Raw genomic sequence first — 23264 nt, 5'->3', positions numbered from 1 at the left:
TATTATTTAACTTTGTTTTTTTTTTTATGTTTAATATAAATTTTATTTGCATAATTGGTTTGTATTACAATTAATTTATATAGTTTTATATTATATATCCTAAATAATTTTTTAAAAACAAATTCAGAAAAGAACTATTACCAAGGCTTTTACCGACGGATTAATTCAGTCGGTATTTTAAACACTCACTGAAAGACTTACCGACAGAATTAATCTGTCGGCATTTAACAGTAGCTGCCACTAGTACCGACGAATTTACAGACGGATATATTCGGTCGGTATTTCATACACTCACCGACAGATTTACCGACGGTTAGTTTCCGTCGGTCAATCACAATATCACCGACGGAATAAAAATCTGTCGGTATATTTCAAGCGGGAATCTTTTTTTTTTGGCGCGCAAATTCCGTATGTAAAACCATCGGCAAATGGTTTTTTTGTTTTTCCGACCGATATAGCGACGGAATGGGGAATCACCGACGATAGGAAAGCCGGACGTCGGTAAAAAAATCACCGACGAACTTCTAATCACACACCGACGGAATTTTTTCGTCGGTAAAACTGTGAAATCTTGTAGTGGTTGAACCCAGGTCTAGAATTTTACAGATTGCGAGTTTGAGAGATCAACTCAAATTTATAAGATTCGTTCGAGGTTGCTTTTTTTTCTTTCTTTTTTTAAACTTAAGTTTTTTCAGTTTCATCTTTCAATATTTTTCTAATTGGAGATTGAGCCCTATTATTTTATTTTTTTTTGCTTTCTATATGATTTTTCACTAATTTTGAAAATGACCTAAGTTATTTTTGTTGTCGTTCTTTGTTAAATTTAGCTTTTTTAAAATAATTTTTCTTTAATTAAGCTACATTAAATTAAATTAAATTAACTAGTTAATTAAATATAAAAATGAGATGCTCACTTCATGATATTTTTCCTGATTTGCTTTCTAGGTCATTGCTCCGACTATATGTATGGTCTCTTTTAGTATTGGCATGCAGCTTTTTATAGTAATGTTAGAACCGTCTCAATGTATTTTTTTTCTAGTGGTAGGGTAGTGTCCATGGTGGAACAACGATAAATCTCCAACGAGTTTTTTTATTTATTTTGGTAACTTATATTTTGTAGTTAATTATTGCTATTTTTTCTATTTTATTTACCATCAATTCTTCTGTTTTTAATTTTTTTTATTTCTTAAAAAATATGGGCATTATTTAAATATTTTTTTACATTAAAAAAAATTCACTTTGACCGTGATGCATAGCTGACACTAATCTAGTGAAGGTACTAATTATATAGTTTTGTTTTTTTTACTTTCCAAGGAGTGACAAACAGCTAGCCCAATTGTATCTTTTCCTTTCTGCTTTGGTCACGAGAAGAATTCTTTCTTCTTTTTTTCACTCTTTATTTTCCCTTGGAGCTAACGAATCCGGTTCATCCTTTTGGAATTGTTTCCATTTTCTTATATATATATATACCCTTTCACTTTCCATCTGTAAAGAACCTCTAATTTAATATGAGTCCGTACGGTTCATCTTTCGCTTCCTTTTCTTCTCCACCTCCTCTTCATGAACATGAAATAAAATTACTAATAAAAACCCTATTGCGCAGGACAATAACATGTGAAAAGTGTCCGTAGAGTGGGGATTTAAAAATGAAAAGGACTTTCTCTTATTATATAATAATCCAAGATTGTTTTTTCTTGAACTCAAAAATAAAATTGCCATGTCTTATTTCTAAAGGAACAACAATTTCTATATATGACGTCTAATATATCATGTTCAATGCCAACCAAGCATGGGCGGAATTAGGGTGGCTGGCAAGGGCAGGAGCCCTGCAATCGAAGTTTTTTATTTTCAGTTTTTTTCTGAAATAAATTAGATTTTTATGTGTTTTACCTCGGTTATGGAGCCTCAAACGCCATGGACTGTGGAAGCTGCTGCATTTAAAGAATCTTCACCTTCATTCCATGATCGTCAACGGTGTTTCATGTGATGTTGTTAAGTCTTCAAAAATGTGTTAAATGTCTTAGGGCCATTCCTATTAATTTTCCCAGCACAGTACAAAAATCCAGAACCGTTCACGAGAGGAGGATGAGTATAGTAAAGAGTACATTGATAATTGATTTGCTGGAGCCAAGAAATTAATATAAAGCATCGACATAAAGTTCTAGCCTGAATCTGCTTACATTAAAACAAGAAAAGAACATGTTTTCAGAAAAGCTACGGCCGTGGGAAGAAGAATATAAAAGGTTAATAGTAGAGATTATAGCTCAAAAAACAAAGAAAAATATAAATATTTTCTTTTTGGTTCTATGGGTGGCCAGATGTATTGTATTCCTAGCAGGCAGCAATCAATTAAAGTGAAAAAAAGATATATTTTCAAGGACAGTCACTCTTGAGTCTTGATACCACCCCACCTTGAAAAAACTTTTAAATTTCTTTATCAATTCCACACATTTGCTCTTCTTTTTCAACTTAGCTATCATAACACTTTTAGAGCTTAGTTAATTCCCACAGATCTTTGAAACATTTTGGTGATCTTGCAAGATGCTATCATGATAATTAGAATCACCTTGACTCAATTCCCATGAATCTCAACCTATCAAGTTTCAGTAATAAAAAGCATAAATACTTCGACTCGTTATGGTTAGATTAGCGAGGCTAATCATGAAGCTATTGATCATTTGCTAAAGGGATATCAAGATCGTGGGATTTAGATTCTATAAACATAGAAATTGTTATCAAGTCATCATTATGAAAATAAAGGCCGTGGTAACTCATTTTATTAAGATTAGCAAAGTCTTCACACGAGAAGCTTCCAAGCCCATAATTATTAGAGAGACATTCATCCCCTAATGAGTATCTACAGACTTTGTTTCTGGGTCCTCCTCGTCGACTAGCAGGTTGCTATTTATAGCCCAAAAAAAATATTGTCTAAGAGGCTCGTATTGAATGGGCTTATGAGGGGATGAGACTAATACCACATACAATGCATAAGCCATAGTTGGTCTTCTGAATACCAGGGCCTATTAGTTAATTTTGTTGTCTGTTTATCCAATTTCTTATTGTTGAATGTTCACGTCAGCACACTGGAACATTCATTATCAAACAATCAAAGGAAAATAATGTAATGAAACGAAAAGTTTGTCGGATAAGCTCTAGCCTCACTGCATTACTTTGCCTCGCCAAAAAACCACAAATTTATACCAAGCTGTACTACGATTATCAGCACACAAAACTTCATTATTCTTCTCCACTCGTCTATTCACAAGTATCACTAACAAGTATTACTAACATAGGTATTATGAAATATGTTGCAGAATAAAAAATATTATATTATTGATGTATTAACTTATCATACATAATATGTTATACCGTAACATATATATTGTCCTAATCATATAAATAACAGAGGTGGCTACTTGAATTATCACAAACCTTGTTTAAACTTAGTATCAGAGTCACTTTATCTAAACATACTTACATCTTCTTCTCCTTCACCTTCCCCTTCAAACAACAGCCTAGAATGCATTGGTGTTACAACTTAATTAATTACAATTTGCTTTTCCCTTCTCCTGGTTTTTAAACCGACTTAACTTGCAGCTTTTGCCTTATGCTTGTTTGTGTCTGTTGAGGTCTGCTCTTGATTGAGACATTTAATTTTGCTACTACTTCTGCTATTCTGAAACGATTTCTTTTGCTTATTTGAATTTGGTACTGCTTCTTCTGCTTTACAATGATTTCTCTGCAGATCTGTCTCCTATCTATTTCTCTGCACTTTTATCGTGTATCTGCTTTCTGCTTAGAAAATTAAGTGCTCTGCTCATCTTTTGCAATATGGATCCTTCGGTTGTTGCTGTTGCTGGCATCAATGTCAACTCTTCTTCTCCCATCACCAATGACAGCGCATCTTTTCCAAACATCAACGCAGTCATGCTACCTTCTGCTGCGACAACAACTATTATTCCCCTCTCGAACACACAACAGGTAATCAACCTAAAACTCACCAACTCTAATTATTTGTTTTGGCATATGTAGATGAAGCCATATCTAATTGTCCAAGGGGTTTTCTCGTTTGTCGATGGCTCCCATTCATGCCCCTCTCCACTTGACCTATCCAGTAACTTTTCTGCCACCTCTGCCAACTTTAATGTTGGTCCTTCCCAAGCGTTTCTAACATGAAAATAGCAAGACCAACTCATCCTCAGTGCTCTACTATCATCCCTCTCCATTGATGTTCTTCACCTTGTGGTGGACTACCCAACTTTGGCTAGTGTTTGAGGTACCTTAGAACGTGATCTTGCTTCTCCATCCAACTCTAGGATTATGCAATTACATGGCTCTCTTCAGGACCTTCATCAAGGTGATGATACTGTCACTCTCTACATGCAGAAAGCTAAGGGATTATTTGACAAACTAGCCTCAGTGAGCAGACCGATCTCCCTCACTGATTTCAACCTCTATGTTTTTCGGGGCCTTCATGGTGAATTTTGAGATTTCGTTACAAGTCTGTCGACTAAAGTTGAGCTTCCTGCATACTCTGAGCTCCATAGTCACCTGTCTACACATGAGTTTTTACACGGGAGCTCTCTTCAATCCATTCTGACTACTGCATCGCTGCTGCCCACACCTTTGCAACCTCCCTCTGCCTATGCTACACATCGTACATTTGCTAGATTTAGTGGCAGTAGCTCCTCTTCTCATCGGGGCAGGGGAAGAAGAGATTGGAGGGGACATTCTCGCAACAACTATAACCAATATAATGGTCAGTCCTATCGTGGAAACAGTGGGGGCTCCTCTTGGCAGAATACCCGTAACTATGATAGCAACTGGCAGTAGTAGAAGCTAGCAGGGCAGAACCAATGGCCACGACAGATTAGATGCTAACTTTACAACACCTTTGGACACTCTACACAGTAATGTTCTCAGCTTATGCATCATGGGAATCAAGCCTCGGCCAACCTCTCCTTTAGTGATGCTTCAACAACATATTTTGTCATTTGGTTTCCTGACACAGGTGCGAATCAAAATGTTACTCCAGACATCGTTGGTATGACTCATGTAAAACCGTATCTCGGTAATGATCAATTGTATGTTGGTGATGGTAAAGGACTTATTATATCTAATACAGCTCATAATATTTATACTCCAAAACAAACCTTTACTTTGTCTAATATCCTACATGTTCCGTAAATTAAAAAAGACTCTTATCTGTTCAACAATTTTATCGAGAAAATTGTCTTTTTTTAGTTTCACTCCTCTTTTTTCTATGTCAAGGATCTCATAACCAAAGCAGTTCTAAGTCCTTTCTAAGTCCTCTGCTGCATGTATGCCCCAAGCTTTTCTATTCATTTCTGTTGATGTTTGGCATCGTCGACTCGATCACACAAGCTCTCGTGTTCTAAGTCTCTTAGCATCAAATAAAAAGGTCGTCTCTACTTCTCATCGTTTAAATTTTCAATGTCAAGCGTGTCCGTTAGGAAAATCATTTTGTTTGCCCTTAGGGCTTACAGGTCATAAAACGTCTGCTCCTCTTGAACTTGTTTTTAGTGATATTTGGGGCCCTGCTCCTATGTTATCTTCAGATGGTTTTTTATATTTTGTTATTTTTGTGAATGCGCATATAAAATTTATCTAGTTTTATCTTATTGTCGTCAAATCTGATGTTTTCAATGTGTTTCATCAATTTCAAGTCCTAGTTGAACAACATTTCTCTTAGAAAATCAAATCTGTTCAAACTGACTGGGTAGTGAATATCGTAAACTAAATTCATTTTTTTAATCATTGGTATTCATCATCGTTTAATATGGCCACATACACATGAATAGAATGGTACTGTTGAGCGTCGTCATCGTTATATTGTCGAAACTGATCTTACTCTTCTTGGTCATTGTAAGGCACCTTTAAAATTTTGGACCTATGCTTTTGAAACCTCTGTTTACCTCATTAATAGTATGCCAACACCTGTTTTACGCAACAAATCTCCTTTTGAATGTCTGTTTCGTCAGGCGCCTAATTATGTCTTTTTATGTACTTTCAGGTGTCTATATTTTCCCTTTCTTCGACCTTATAATGCTCATAAGTTATACTATCACTCCACTCCATGTATGTTCATAGGATATAGTTCATCTCATCTAGGATATTGTTGTCTCAATTTATCATCCAATAATATATATATATCTCATCATGTCTGATTTCATAAATAATCCTTTCTGCTTCTAGAGTCTGCCAATATTCCTGCATCCACCAGCCATACCCATCCGCCTACCACTGTCACCCATCTCCCCTCCCTCACCATTTTCAGACCACAACCCCATCAGCCACACCACCCGCACCCTCTAACCCCTTACCACCATCTGCCTTCATATCTCTTGATCATTGTGCAGGTACAGGGTCTGCAACACCGGTATTGTATGTGTTTGCTTCTCCCCCAGTTGTTATCTCTCCAACACAACCATCCAGCTCTGCCTCTCCACTCAGATAGTCTACTCAATCTATGAAACCCTAGAAAATTTATAATTTAAATATGCGGATGTATAACCTGCCATGTAAACGTAAGACTAAAAGTGATATATAATGGAGGGGATGACCTTCATAAAATGAATTTTGTTTTAGAATTCATAAAGATAGAAACTAGTAACGTGTTTCGATGGATAAAACAATGAGAGAAATGACAAAATATTTCTAAGAAATAAGTGAGGTAATAAAGAATACATTATAATTAAGGATAATTTAATGAAAATAGCAGGACTGAAGATGAAATCATCAATTAAAAATCAGTGATGTTACTTTGAAACGATAATAATACCTGATAAAGAAATAAAGGTAGAAATTTTAAAATGAATATATTTCAAAATAATAAAATGACCTTAAAGGTTTAGAAGGATAATTGATATTATTTTATGTGAAGATTGAACAAGAAAATTTAGATCGTTGACGAAAAGTCATGAACTAACCAATTTTACATTAGAAAGTAGAGCTCTCAATCCAATCATCGGACCAGGATGAAATTTTGAATGAAGTCTATTAATATGTTTTCCTACCTTGGTGAAATATCTCATCTCAATGGTAGTTTGGTAAAGACTAGCGATTTAAGCAAAAACAAACTGGATAGTTTACATGAAAAATAAAATAAAATACAAAAATACATAAATAAGGGACATAAATGTAATAGGGGGGAATGTACCTTTAAAACAGCAAAAGGTTACCAGTTCAAAAAAAAAAAAGGTGAGAGACAATAGAGAATTCGGCTAGAGAGAAATGCAAAATTTGGAGGAACCAATAATGCTCCGGTGGCCATAACTCTGGAATCCACCGTTGGCTCATGTTTGTTTTTGGATATATTGTTCTTCTCACACTCCTCTACTAACTTACCAGAGGGATTTGAAGGCACATAATTCGTTTGACAGAAATCATCATCGGAAGTTTCCTAGAAAACAAAAGGAAATACACCTGTAGGGCAGTTTTGGTTGCCAACCAATTTCTCTCTCTTACACTGTTGGATCATGCCTATTTTTGGATATGTGGTGCGCCTAGATGTTTCATTCATTCTGGACGATGGAGATCATGCCAATTTCTCTCTCTCCGGCAAGGTGTCGTTCATGTTGAACAGTAGCTCGTCCATTTTCAGGTTAATTCAGTTTTATTCAGATCTATAGGGATCCAACCATTGGATCATTCTGATTTTGAGATATACTGTACACAACTCAATGATCTATATTCTGACCATTGGGTTCAAGCAAATAATCAGAGGTGGATGACTTATTGCTTTTTGAATCTATTGCTAGTCTTAGTAAAAATTTAGGAAGCTTGATATAATTACATGTTTTGATGAAATTAGAATTGTGTGGGTGTAGGGTTTATGTAAGATGTAATGGTAAAATATGTTCTTGTTATTAGTGTTGTTATAGATTAATTGTGTTGTAAAATGTGTCAGGGAAGTTTTTAAACTTGGATGAAGGGACATTAAGTTTGTTGATTTAATGGATATATGTTTTTAGGCATTAAAAAGGATTGGGTCTAGTGGTAATTGAAAGAAAACTTGAAGAAAATTGTATCCTCCATTTAATGCAAAGATTCGACCTAGACATATAAATGAGATGATGAGCTTAATTGTTTTAAATGCTATGGAATTCGAGTTGAATGAGGTTAGAATAGATATGAAATGAATGGGTAAAGGTTTATCTGGAATAATTAAAAAGGGAATCATCCCTCACCATGAATGAAGGCATTCGGCCAAATGAAGAAGAAATAAGGAGATAAGACTTTGATTCATTTTCTATGTAAATTAGGTATGGATGCATTTATGTGTGTAAAGAAAATTAGGTAGAGTGTCAATTGGAAGAATTTTAAAAGGATCCAAATTCTCATCATAATATGGAATTCAACCAAAAATAGAAATCTTGAACTTGAGTTTATTCGACCTAATGTTATGGGGATTTTTATGAGATTGTGGTTTGTTGAATGCCAAATGAATTGTGTTATGTTTGAAATAATAGATTAATGTTAGGAAAATTTCATTTTTGTGGAATTTTAAGGTTGTCCAAAAGGATAATAAAAGGGGAGGAAAAGGTTCAATTAAGGCATGCATGGAATTTTGATGAAAAATATATTGTTAAATTTACTTAAGATGAAGTAAAGTGGACTTATGAAAAAGAATTGAAAAACTCATTATGAAAATAAATAAATAAAAAATAAGGTCATTCGACCAAGAATTGGTTTGATAAGGAAAATGAATTGGTTTCAATGGTATGAATAAATGTAAGGATGTGAAGTTACTAAGTCTGTACATGATGGATTGAGTAGATAAAAAAAATAAAAAATAAAATTGTTAGGTCATGTTTAAAGATATTCAGCATGGAAAGACAAGTCATGAAAGGAAATGAAATAAATAAATAAATATATGAATGCATGTGTCATGCGATTTTAAATTTAAATGAATTTTAGAATGGAAGTTCCAATTATGAAGGAGCCACATTTGATATGTATCTTTAATGATACATGAGAGATTGCAAGATCTGTTCAGTAGCATGGGACTTTTACGCGAGTTCAAGCATTAGATAGGTGTCTTACACCTCAAACTTTTGTTTTTACAGTACTTGTTAGAGTTAAATAAATGGTATTTTCTATAAATGTACTTGTGCTTGTGTAATTGTGAATGTTTATGTTGAGAAAAATATAGTGGACTAGCTGGCTTGAATAGAGTTAGTGGTGCTACTGTACTGACTGTCGAGTTAGATGTGTAATAACAAAAATGAAGTGTACTGATTTTAGGGTGATAAATTAATGGTATATTATGATTAAATTATTGATGCTCGATTTATATATGTATAGTGATGATATGTATGTGTTTAAATAATTTATGTGAAGGAAGCAGGTGTATCGCACCTTATCTTTTTAATTTGTGTAAACTTATTGATAAATTTCAGAATTTATTGTTTTATTGCTTCGATGATATTGAAATGAATAAGAGTACCTTGTGTGCAACGGTATACCTCTATTAGTTAGGATAATGTTTGAACGAATAGGAGTGATCACTTGCGTGCGTTGTTATGTATCGAATTAATTATGTTATTATGGTCGTAGTGTCAATAACTAAGTTTGTGTGTGAATGATACTTAGCAACAGTGGTTATAATGTATATGATGTTAAAAAAAAAAGGAAGAAAGAAAAAAGAAGAAGAAGAAGAAAAGAAATAAAGGGGATCGATATAAATAGAAATTTCAAGTGACATTGATTAGCTATCCGGGTTTGGATAGCTAATGGTATCAATGAGGTTTCATTGGTACCGACATTTAGGGTAACATTGATTAGCTATCCGGATTTGGATAGCTAATGGTATCAATGAGGTTTCATTGGTACCAGCATTTAGGGTGACATTGATTAGCAATTCGGGTTTGGATTGCTAATGGTATCAATGAGGTTTCATCGGTGCCGGCATTTCTTAAATTGATTAGTCGATCCCGAGAAATTGGGTGACTAATGATGTTAGTAAAGATTACTAACATTAGCATGGTTACTCTTAGTTCAGTGAAAAAGATAAGTTGATTAACTATTCTCGGTCGAGAATAGTTAATGATATCAATGGGTCATATTGGTATCGACAACCATTTCTGGTGTGATTAGCTGCTCTAGGTAAGGAGGCTAATGATGTCAATGGTTCTTGACATCGGTAACTTTAATGGTAAACCAGATATGAATAACATTTGATACTTCAAATAAGAATAGTTAATGATACTAATCGATTGTGTTAATATCAGTACGTGAATGTAATTGATTAGTCTAGCCCAATATTAGAAGACTAGTGATACTAATGAGATTTATTAGTGTCGGCGATTATCTTCCAGGAAATAAAAGGGAAAATATTGATTAATTATTCCAAAAGAATGAGATAAGCTAATGATACCAAGAGAGGAATGTCTTGGTATAAAGTGAGAATTGATTGATAAGGAGATGGTGTTCAAAAATCGTTGAGTTGTGTTGAGATTTCCAAGATGAAATTATTCTCAACAAATGGGATAGGATATTAGATGGATATTGGTAATAGATTGAAAATGCATGTTGTAAAAGAGGTTTATACCTAATTTTATGTCTCAAAAGAAATTCTATGGAGATTATTACCTATCATTGTTATTATTTGTTATTACTTTTTTATATTTATGTGTACACGTTAATTTCTATTTTCAGGTCCATCAGGGTCGCGTACGGAATGATATTGGTTTAGTTACCTTTTACTTTTGACCATGTAATTATTTGTAAATTAAGAGTATTATCTCCTAAAACTTGAAATGTAATATTAATCTGTAAATTTGAATGTATGACTTTAATCTAATGTTTGTAACTTTAAGTACATATTTAACCATGCATGTTTAGAGTTGAAATCAAATCTTTCACTTGAATTACATTATATGACGTTATTGAATAACATGTGTTGTGTTGATGATGATGAGTTGGGTTGAGATCCAGGATGATTGGATCAGAATGTGAATTAAAACTGGAAGTGTAATATGATTTTGTCGATAACTTAGGACCTCCTAGTATAGAGGAGACTCTGCAGAAATTTTGATAGAAATTTGGTGGAATCGGTATATCAAAAAAAAATTTAGCTAAAAACTTCCAATGTATCGCGAAAAAGGATGTTGGAAATCGGGGTTGTTATAGTTGGTATCAGAGTGTGATTGTGATTCAGTAGACTTTATAAGCATAGAAAGTATAATGAATCGCGTATCTTGAGATAGAATGAACTATATATATACACTACAAGTGTGGTAATTAAGGAAGTGATACTAAGTTATCAAGAAGTCGGTAACTAAGGAAATGAGCTACTACCTCGTGATTGTGGGAATATCGATAGCAAATAATAAATATGGAACCATTGTTTGATAATACGTTAAATGATTGTAAAGGATTCATGACAAAATAAATTTGAAATATTAATAAAATGATAATGAGACTTTGCTGAAATTTTGGTAAAAATTTGGTGGAACCGGTATATAAAAAAAAATTACCTGGAAATTTTCAATGTATCGCGAAAAAGGATGTTGGAAATCGGGGTTGTTACACAGTCTCCACCAGGTATGGAACTCTATGTTGATCTTTCCAAGTACTCTTTTCCACGGCATACATCCCCTGTTAGGTCCCTTGCTTCTCTAGCACCACATGGTGCTGCATCCTAGATAGGACAGTCAACACCACTAGTCTCTGCTTCCTCATCACAGCCTTCAGTTCCATGGATAATGTCTCTTCCCACTCTCGAGCCTCTTAATTTTAAGGAGGCTAACCATTTTATGTGCTGGCATATTGCCATGAAGGCTGAAATTGTAGCTTTACATGCCAATGGTACTTGGTCCTTGGTACCATTTGATCCCTCAATGAATGTGATTGGTTGCCGGTGGGCATACAAAATTAAACGCCGAGCTGATGGTGCTATTAACTGCTACAAAGCACGTTTGGTTGCGCAAGGGTTCACTCATGAGGGCATTAATTACTCGGAAATCTTCAGTCCTATGGTTAAACCAACTACTGTTCAATTAATTCTCACTATTGTCGTCTCTAAAGGATGACAGGTTCAGCAACTTGATGTCCATAATGCCTTCCTAAATGGCTCACATAGAGAGGTTGTTTACATGGCACAACCTACAAGTTTTGTAGACTCTGCTCTACCGCATCATGTCTATCGTCTTCACAAGTCTTTGTATGGTCTAAAACAAGCTTTGCAGGCTTAGTACACACACCTGAGTGACTTCCTTCTGACTATTGGTTTTTGGGTTTCCAAGGTTGATACCTCTCTATTTTTTCTGACAATGAATCATGATATTTGCTATCTATTTGTCTATGTTGATGACATATTACTTACTGGTAACAACTCTGCATTGATTCAACGTCTGATTACCTTACTAAGTTCAAAATTTAAACTCCGTGATTTGGGTAATGCCATTATTTTTTGGGGGTTGAGGTCACTCCTACTAGTATGGGACTCATGCTGAGTCAGCACAAGTATGTTCTTGATATTCTCTGTCGTGCTGGTATGTCCTCTTGTAAACCTGTTAATACATCAGCCTTTGTCTCTAAGGTTGCCCTGCAGTCTAGTGTGTTATTTTCAAATCCCACTCGCTTTCGAAAAATTGTTGATGCTCTTCAGTATCTCATGTTTACTAGACCAAAGATCTGCTATGTTGTAACCAAGGTTTGTCAGTTTATGCATGCTCCTACTAAGACGTATTAGGCTGCTGTTAAACGTATCCTGCACTAGTTGAAAGGTACGTCTTCTTTTGGCCTCCACCTTACTTGTGGCTCTTCTTTCTCACTTCATGGCTTTACTGATGCTGATTGGGCAGGGAGTATTGATGATTGAAAATCTATTGGTGGATATATTGTCTTTCTTGGTACGACCCCTATTTCATGGAAATCTGGGAAGCAACGCATTGTTGCTCGTTCATCCACTAAAACAGAGTATAAGGCTTTGGTTGATGGTACTACTGAGGTTCTTTGGCTCCACTATCTTCTATCAGTTTTTTGCTTTTCTCCTAGTTCTGTTACTATTATTTGGTATGATGATTTGGGTGCTATTTATCTGTCTGCTAACCCGATTTTTCATGCTCAAACAAAACATGTTGAATTTGATTATCACTTTGTTCGTGCTCAAGTGGCTAAAAGGGAAATTTAAATTCGCTTCATCTCCTCTAAAGATCAATTAGCAGATGTCCTTACAAAGCCACTCTCTCACTCTATTTTTTCTCTTTTACGTTCCAAGCTTCATGTGGATCACTAACCTTAAGCTTGAGGGGATGTATTATGGAATGTGTTGTAGAATAAAAAATATTGTATTATTGATGTATTGACTTGTCATGTGTAGTATGCTATACCATAACACATGTATTGCTCTATTGATATAAATAACAGAGGCGGCTACTTGATTTTGTAAGCACTTAATTATCAGAAACCTTATTTCAACTATATGTATCATACAGAACTATTTGATGCAATCGTAAAAATTTAAGGAACAAAACATGTAAAAGTAAATAAATGCAGTGAGGCATTGACTAGTAGCTTAAGAAGACGATTAATTAGCAGGAGGGGAGATCTTGAGGGGGGGGAAGCAAGCATTGAGATGGTCCCTCACCATTGTGGACAATAAAGCCAGTTGCTAGACCCCATGAAGTATGTTGCTCAAGGTGACAATGTATGAACCAAACTCCTGGATTATCTGCCTTGATCCTAATAGCAGCCCATCCCCCACTTGGAACTGCCACTGTATTCCTCTCTGGCGGATCGACAAGATTGTATCTTTTCCGATCCCTGGCTTCGTTGAAGTTTCCAAGTCCACTCCCAACAATGAAGAAGTTGTGACCATGGACATGAATTGGATGGTTCTCCGAATTAAGAAAACTTGTGTCTTGCAACACAATTTCTATGTTTGTGCCATAAGGCAGTACTAAAAGTTTCGTGCCGAATTTCGTGTTCATGTTTTGAGTAAATGAATCCCCACCAGTATAATCAAAATTATTTGGTGGTTTTTCTGGGAAACCAGAGGAGAAACTACCTTTGGTGAGGTTCTTGTAATAGCTTTCCAATATTGAGATGGAAGGGCGAACGAATGATTGGTTGTTCATTGAAGCAAAGAAACTCTTGCCCTTGAAACCCGAGCAGGTTTTGTTTTCTGGACAGTCTTGAAGGTTAAGACTTATAGTTGTTATCACTCGTTTGTCAATTGTTTTAGGCACATTACAAGGGTACTGAGAAGATGCAAGACTTCTAATCTTGTCCGAAAATTTTGTGGCAAATGCGGTGTCTTCCATTGCTGGAAGGTTGTGAAGTTTAAGGCTGCTCGGATCAACTGGGGATTTTCCTTTCCAGGTCCTTGCATTTTTGTACCTCAAGAAGCCGATTGTGGTGGAGTTGTTGGAGGGGAACACAGAGGTAAGATAAGGCCTTGCTGCCATGACAAACATGCCTGTGAAGTCTGGAACTTTGTTTGCAGTCATTAAAACAGTAGTGGTTTGTCCAGGAGTAATCATAATGGAAGTGGTTGCGAAGGGTTTAGTGTAGACTGCATCAACCTCCACTACTGTCAACGTATGTTTCGCTATCGCAAAGAAGAGCTCATTTGTTAGAGCTGCATTGATGATCCTAAGCAAATAGGTCTTGCCATATTCCACCGTCTGAATAAAAGTATCTGCAAAATAAAATTAGCAAATTAACCATTTCAGGTCATCTTCATTTTTTGTAGTGCTAAGAAATGTAAAGAGAGACAGTGGTCTTACAATTACCTTGGTTAGAGCAAGGATAGAGAGGTCCTGGTAATCCATTTATGGTGTAGGGCATTGGAACTGTCTGGCCCTCCTCCTGTTAACAGCATTGTTTTTTCAACTTCATCTGGATCCCCATTCCACCATTCTCCTGCATTTTATTACACATAAAACAAGTCAAGAATTAACTAACAATATTAGACACTCGTCTGTGTCTCTCTATCTTTTTTGAAAAGAGTAAACATTTAATCATTACCAAAAATGATGGGGATTTCAGCTTGAATTGGGTGTGAGAATGGATATGGGATGCGAGGGTAGATGATGAAAGCACCGTAAACAGATGCTCTTTGCCAAGCATAGTGAGCATGCCATAGTAGTGTCCCTCTTTGGCCAGTAACAGTGAACTTGTAGGTGTAGGAGTGGCCTCCTCTAATTTTTAGACATTGAAAATTTTTAGACATTGAAAATTCTTTGGTGTTATATATATATATATATATATATATATATATATATATATATATATATATATATATATATAGTGTGTTGTGTTTGGAATTGTGATAGTAATTATGATTTAAAATATTTTTTTATTTAAAAATTTATTAAAATAATATTTTATTTTATTTCATAAAAAAATCTTTTTAGAATTAATACATCAATTATAAAAACATATAAAAAATTAATTTTAAATAAAAAAAAATCAACTTCTTTAAAAAACACGACTGCACACCATCGGATAGTGCCATAACCATTAAGCCTTAATTAATTGCTCCATTGACACAGGATAATAATGATAAGAAGTGCTTCGGAGTTCCAAGTTCAGACAAATTGTGCACGTCCAGCCAACCGTGCTTGCTTACTAATGTATAATTACGAAACAATAATTTCCTCAAAAAAAAATATGTTCCATAAAATTATTCTTTCTATGGAAACTCACCATCAGCATCAAACCCATCATTATTACTATTATTTTCTACGAAATTTCATTCTTACTCCCTTGTCCCTTAGCACACCAATTGGATTCTTAATAAAGATCTGAAGTTAGGGTGGGTTGATGTGAGTTCGAATCAAGCCCGGAGTGGACTAGTCCAGTATTCTTGGTTTGTCAAGGCGGCACAAATTCGTTGTAGTTTCCTACAAGATTGGTGTTGAAGTAAGTTGGCGGCTAGAAAGGAGAAGAGAATATTGAGTTGATGGCGATTTAGAAGGTGACTGGTGTTTTAAAGGGTGTTTAGAAGTGTTGTAATAGTTTATGTCGTAATCACTCAAGGTAGCTACCGCCATTACACACCGATAGAGATCCAATATCAGTATGCTATAATCATCACTCAAGGTAGCTAACAATTGTGGACTGTTATCGTGACTTTTAAGAAAATGCCGCTCACAGTCGATTTTGAGACATGCCGTGAATGTAATATGTTAGTCAGATGAATAATTGAGTGGTGTTTTTTTTATATAAAAAATAAACTACGAAAACTATTTGCATTTACATTATTAGTTGACTGGAATATCATTACACCTCTGGCAACTCATCATCCTGAACCTCATTGGAGGGTATTAATTCCAACATTATCACACAAAAAAAAAAATTCATGGGGACTTTATTTCTTGAGGGTTGCCACACGCAAACCATATCACTTCAGATATTTTGCAACACACATAAAATTCAATAATAACATGTAAAAGTAATTAAGCATATTAAATGCAGCGAGGCATTGACTAGTAGCTTAAGAAGACGATTAATTAGCAGGAGGGGAGATCATGAGGGGGGGGGGGGGAAGCAAGCTTTGAGATGGTCCCTGACCATTGTGGACAATAAAGCCAGTTGCTAGACCCCATGAAGTATGTTCCTCAAGGTGACAATGTATGAACCAAACCCCTGGATTATCTGCCTTGATCCTAATAGCAGCCCATCCCCCACTTGGAACTGCCACTGTATTCCTTTCTGGAGGATCGACAAGATTGTATCTTTTCGGATCCCTGGCTTCGTTAAAGTTTCCAAATCCACTCCCAACAATGAAGAAGTTGTGACCATGGACATGAATTGGATGGTTCTCCAAATTAAGAAAACTTGTGTCTTGCAACACAATTTCTATGTTTGTGCCATAAGGCAGTACTAAAAGTTTCGTGCCGAATCAAAATTATTTGGTGGTTTTTCTGGGAAATCAGAGGAGAAACTACTGGTGGTGAGGTTCTTGTAATAGCTTTCCAATATTGAGATGGAAGGGCGAACGAATGATTGGTTGTTCATTGAAGCAAAGAAACTCTTGCCCTTGTAGCCCAAGCAGGTTTTGTTTTCTGGACAGTCTTGAAGGTTAAGACTTATAGTTGTTATCACTCGTTTGTCAATTGTTTTAGGCACATTACATGGGTACTGAGGAGATGCAAGACTTTTAATCTTGTCCGAAAATTTTGTGGCAAATGCGGTGTCTTCCATTGCTGGAAGGTTGTGAAGTTTAAGGCTGCTCGGATCAACTGGGGATTTTCCTTTCCAGGTCCTTGCATTTTTTGTACCTCAAGAAGCCGATTGTGGTGGAGTTGTTAGAGGTGAACACACAGAGGTACGATAAGGCCTTGCTGCCATGACAAACATGCCTGTGAAGTCTGGAACTTTGTTTGCAGTCATTAAAACAGTAGTGGTTTGTCCAGGAGAAATCATAATGGAAGTGGTTGCGAAGGGTTTAGTGTAGACTGCAACAACCTCCACCACTGTCAACGTATGTTTCGCTATCGCAAAGAAGAGCTCATTTGTTAGAGCTGCATTGATGATCCTAAGCAAATAGGTCTTGCCATATTCCACCGTCTGAATAAAAGTATCTGCAAAATAAAATTAGCAAATTAACCATTTCAGGTCATCTTCATTTTTTGTAGTGCTAAGAAATGTAAAGAGAGACAGTGGTCTTACAATTACCTTGGTTAGAGCAAGGATAGAGAGGTCCTGGTAATCCATTTATGGTGTAGGCATTGGAACTGTCTGGCCCTCCTCCTGTTAACAGCATTGTTTTTTCAACTTCATCTGGATCCCCATTCCACCATTCTCCTGCATTTTATTACACGGAAAACACGTCAAGAATTAACTAACAATATTAGACACTCGTCTATGTCTCTCTATCTTCTTTGAAAAGAGTAAACATTTAATCATTACCAAAAATGATGGGGATTTCAGCTTGAATTCGGTGTGAGAATGGATATTGGATGCGAGGGTAGATGATGAAAGCACCGTAAACAGATGCCCTTTGCCAAGCATAGTGAGCATGCCATAGTAGTGTCCCTCTTTGGCCAGTAACAGTGAACTTGTAGGTGTAGGACTGGCCTCCTCTGATGGGGCACTGGGTAACGTAAGCTGGTCCATCAGCCCATCCTGTTCTTAGCTGCCTCACACCATGCCTGTTACGTTCAAATTTCGAACACAAACATGAACTAGTTTGTCAAACGTGTCAGATAAACTCCAATACATGTGTTGCTAAAGAAAATGCCGGTTGTCATACCACATGGATATATACGTCTCAGCTTTTTCTAATCAGTAGATTTAAATCTTATCTTGATTCTTTTTCAATGGATTTTTTAAAATAATATCATAATTTTAAAGATTAGTTTGATTCTTAGTTTTTTTATTTATTTGATAAAAATTAAATATAAAATATTATAAATCTGTATAAATTTTAAGTTAAAAAACTTTTATTTAAAAAAATATTAGAAATTAATATAAATTATATCTTAATATTTTATATAATAATTTAAATTTTTAAATTGAATTATATATTAGATAATAAAAATCAAGGGAGAGGAAGACAGGAAGGCCACCAAGATTACTGAATCAACTAGTCGATAGAAAGAGCCTTAGTGATTAGTGTTAATCTTAGTTTTATCGTTTAAACATCACAAACTCTTCCTATTTTCTTGTAATAATGACGATGCTGGTGATGAGAATGATTCATTAAGACAACCACCCGAATCGATCACTTACCCTATAATTCGGTTCAATAATTTAATCAATCATTTTAGGGTTTGAACTTGATACATTTCCCTATGCACCAAAGCTGCAAGGTTCTTTTGGGTTATTACTTTGTGTGAAATTGGTATTATGGTGTGTGGTGTATATATTTTGTTGAAAATACTTCAAAATAACATTTGTTTTTCATTTTATTTTTGTTAATACATTAAAATAAAATAAAAACATTAAAAAAATTAATTTAATATTTTTTTAAGATATATCTACTTTTATAAAAAAAAATTCAAAAACAAAAGTTACTATCCTTTCAAACACACGTTTGTTTTCAATGAGAGAAGCATATGCTGCAGCCAAAATGATGACAACATGGCATACAGTGCCACTCTTAGCATATGGTTAAAAAATACTTGCATATACGGACATTGGAAAATATGAATTAGACTAGGATGAATCCAAACTCACCAATGAAGGGTAGTATTTTGAGCAATCCGATTTTTGACCTTAATATGAATACTATCACCTTCGTTGAAGAATCATCTCAACCTAATAGCTTAAACTGTTAGGTGAGATCCCAGGATATGATTTATATTATTCTCTAACACACCCCCTCAAGTGAAATTCATTTGAACTTGAAACTTACACAAACTCACATTAACTTGTGTTTAATTTTTATTAAATAAATGGGGATGGTGAGATTCGAACTCGTGACCGCTTGGTCATCAAGACTCTAATACCATGTCAAAGAATTATCTCAACCCAATAACTTAAACTATTAGGTAAGATTCAAGATATGATTTATATTATTTTCTAACAACCTTCATAAAACAGTTATGGTTGGGCATGAATACTGCATAATCACCATTAGAAGGTGTAAGCAAACGTGTCACCTTCTTCCACTCAACCTAAAAACGTACACAAATTTGTATTAAATTTGCGTGTGTGTATGTATCTATATATATATTGGTTGAAAAGGCTCCTAAGAGAGGTTTAATATCTCTAAGACATGTGTATGGCTTACATTAAATTGAAACCCTCTAGTTGTTTGTGAAGAACAACACGGTAACGCCGCGGCGATTATAGCTAGTGATGCTAGCAAAATACCATAATGTTTGCGCACACCCTCCATTGCTGCCACTCCTAGATGGTCTATGAACTAGAGCACAACAGCCAGCACAAGTTACAAAAAACATCCACGCACCCAGGAGATATATATACAGGTAGAAAGTTTGCGATTCTCTAATATTTTAAAACTTAGTTATATAAATTCGATACAAGGACAGGATTTTCTGATGCTGCGGTAGGTGAATAGTGGCCATCGCCCAACACACAAATTTGTTCGATGGGGCTTAACTTTTCTATGGCAACGAAGATCACCATCAGCATCAAACCCAACATTATTACTATTATTCTCTAAGAAATTTCATTCTTACACCCTTGTCAGTTAGCACACTAATTGGATTCTTAATAAAGATCTGAAGTTAAGGTGGGTTGATGTGAGTTCGAATCGAGCCAGGAGTGGACTAGTCCAGTATTTTTGGTTTGTCAAGGCGGCACAAATTCGTTGTAGTGTCCTACAAGATTGGTGTTGATGTAAGTTGGGGGCTAGAAAGGAGAAGAGAATACTGAGTTGATGGCGATTTAGAAGGTGACTGGTGAATTTAAAGGATTTTTATACTATGACTTTTAAGAAAATGCCGCTCAAAGTCGATTTTGTGACATGCCGTGAATGTAATATGTTAGTCAGATGAATAATTGAGTGCTGTTTTTTTTATATAAAAAATAAACTACGAAAACTATTTGCATTTACATTATTAGTTGACTGGAATATCATTACACCTCTGGCAACTCATCATCCTGAACCTCATTGGAGGGTATTAATTCCAACATTATCATACTAAAAAATAAATTCATGGGGACTTTATTTCTTGAGGGTTGCCACACGCAAACCATATCACTTCAGATATTTTGCAACACACATAAAATTCAATAATAACATGCTACAAATTATACAAAAATAAACAAAAAAAAATTGTTTTGGATCCAAAAATGACTTTTGAAAGCTGCCGGAATCGACTAGAAATTGCTGGAAGTGAGATTGCCAATGTGGCGCGTGAATGAGACGCGGAATGACCGGAAGCAAGTGGATTTGCGGTGCGAGTGTTTCACGTGCCGGTACAGTTGCTTTTATCTTTTTTTAGCTTGATCTTTTCTAGATTGTTCTTGGATTGGATTTTCAAGTTAAAACGGAGTTTCTAGTAATCTTTTTTTCTAATTTAGTTTTTAAATATTAAATTTGTATTCTATTTAGTTATCACACTTTCATGACACGGATCTCAGGTTTGATGAGTTAACCTGGTTTGGCAGGTTAACCCAATTGACTCAGATTTTTTTTCTTTTTCTTAATTAGTTTTGTTCTTCCAATTTCATCCTTTAATATTAATTTGATTGAGAATTAAACTTCATGATTTGTTTTATTTACTTTTTATTAGATTATCCTGATCTCATGACACGAGAATAATGCTTAACGAATTAACCCGAGTTAACTCGAGTTATTTTTTGTATCTTTTATTTAATTGATTTTTTTTTTAATTTTATCATTCGACATTGGGTCGATTGAGAATTGAGTTTCATAATATATTTTGATTTGCTTTTTATGACAATATCTTGGTCTTAAGATCAGGTTCATGGGTTTTGGCATTTTAACCCTGGTTAAATCAGGTCCTTTCTTTATTTTCTTTCTAAGAGGTTATATTGGTCTCATTATCATTCAACATTGGATCGGTTGGAAATTAAGGTTCATAATCTATTTTTAACCTAATTGACTCATTTTTTTTCTCTTTTTTTAATTGACTTTCCCCCCCTAATTTTATCAATTAATATTATGTTTAATTGGGAATTAGACTTCATAATTTATTTTGGTTTGTTTTTCATTTGGTTATCATGGTCTCATGACTTGGTAATAGTACTTAACAGTTAACTCGGGTTAACTTGACTTATTTTTATATGTCATTTTTTTAATTAAAATTTTTATAATTTTCATCGTTCAACATTTGGTCCGACAGAGATGATTGAGAATCGAGTTTTATAATTTGTTTTGACTTTCTCTGTATGGGGCTATCTTAGTCTCAAGATCAAAGTCACAGATTTGACAAGTTAAACCGGATTAAATCAGGTTATTTTTATTTTTTCCTATAAGGTTATCTCAATCTGATGACCCGGGTCATGGGTTTGGTTGATTGATTCAGGTTGTTTTATGTTATTTTTTTAATTGATTTCTTTTTTTAATCTTGTCTTTCAATATTGGGCTAGATAGGGATTGAAATTTCACTACCAGAAATTCGCTAAGTACCAACGGAATTACCGATGGAATAATTCTGTCGGTAATTTGGGGTCGCCGTTACCGACAGACTTTACTCCATCTGTAATTTCATCTGTAACTACCGACGGCCACCATCCATCGGTATATACCGACGAAATTACGGACGGAATGTTGAGAATTTTTAAAAAAAAAGGTGGTTCGCTGACGTGGAGGTTATTGGAGGTATTTTTTACCGAGGGATTCAAAACATCAGCTCCGTACGGTGATGTGACCGATTCACCGATGGAAATGCCGACGGACTCACCGAGGGATTCAAAACGTCAGTCTCGTATGGTGACGCGACCGATTCACTGATGAAACTGCCGACAGAATAACCGACAGATTCAAAACGACAGCACCGTATGGTGACGTGCCCTTTTTGCTGACAGATTAGCCGATGGAGTCATAGACGGAAATATCCATTAGTGAAGCCGTCGGAAAAAGTTAATATATCTCCTCCCACTCGACCCTATCCTCCCCTATTTTTCCTTCTTCTTCCTCATCTCAACTCTCCCCAACTGCAAACAACCAGCCCCCCCAAAAAAAAATTCTCCCTCTTCTCAACACAACAAGTCATATATCTTGAAGTCTTCTTGTCACAACATCTGTGTTCTGATTTACCGACGGATTTTTATCAGTTTTTGTAAGTAATTCTATCTTTTTAAATTTTAACATCTAAATATCACGGTTTTTATTGTTTTTTTAGTATATGTATTTTGTTAGTAGATGTACATGTTTTATTGTTATTTCTCAAATAAATTTGTAGTATATGAATGTATAATTTTATACTTGTACTGGTTTGTTTTAGATTTTGTAAGATTGTATTTGTTTGTAAATTGTTGAAACTTTATTGAATTATCGAATTACATATGTTGTTTTGAAATAATTAATAGCTTATTTAATAGGTCAGTTTTAATTTTTATCATCAATGGTATGGCGGAGTTGTAATTTCCGTAAATTGATATATATGTATTAATTTGTATGGACGTTGATAATTGATAATAAAATTTATGAGAAGTTGTAATTAGCTTGTTGGATAATCTCGAGGTAAACCAATATTTTTGCAAATTTATTTACCTAACATAGTTAATTAATTAATACATGTTGTCATCATAATTTTATAGAGATTCGATAGAAGTCATGGATGATCGTTCATGGATGTATCGAGATTCACCCCAAGGATTGCGGAGGATGGATTATTGTAACGGGGTTC

At 35.0% G+C, this 23264-nt stretch overlaps 1 long non-coding RNA gene and 1 pseudogene across 1 annotated transcript in view; one reads left to right on the top strand and one right to left on the bottom strand.

The window, feature by feature from the left end:
- Positions 1-13336: 13336 nt before the first annotated feature.
- LOC127904381 (laccase-1-like) lies at positions 13337-15202 on the bottom strand (annotated as a pseudogene).
- Positions 15203-17134: 1932 nt separating this feature from the next.
- Positions 17135-23264, top strand: part of LOC127904350 (uncharacterized) — a 39167-nt gene continuing 33037 nt past the window's right edge. Inside the window, exon 1 of the long non-coding RNA XR_008057417.1 lies at positions 17135-17236. This is a non-coding gene — a long non-coding RNA (uncharacterized LOC127904350). The remainder of the gene's footprint in view (positions 17237-23264) is intronic.

Source organism: Populus trichocarpa, chromosome 15 (genome assembly GCF_000002775.5).
Source record: "Populus trichocarpa isolate Nisqually-1 chromosome 15, P.trichocarpa_v4.1, whole genome shotgun sequence".
Lineage (NCBI taxonomy): Eukaryota > Viridiplantae > Streptophyta > Magnoliopsida > Malpighiales > Salicaceae > Populus > Populus trichocarpa.
The sequence above is the reverse complement of the archived record's forward strand: the minus strand, read 5'-3'. Positions and strand labels throughout refer to the sequence as shown.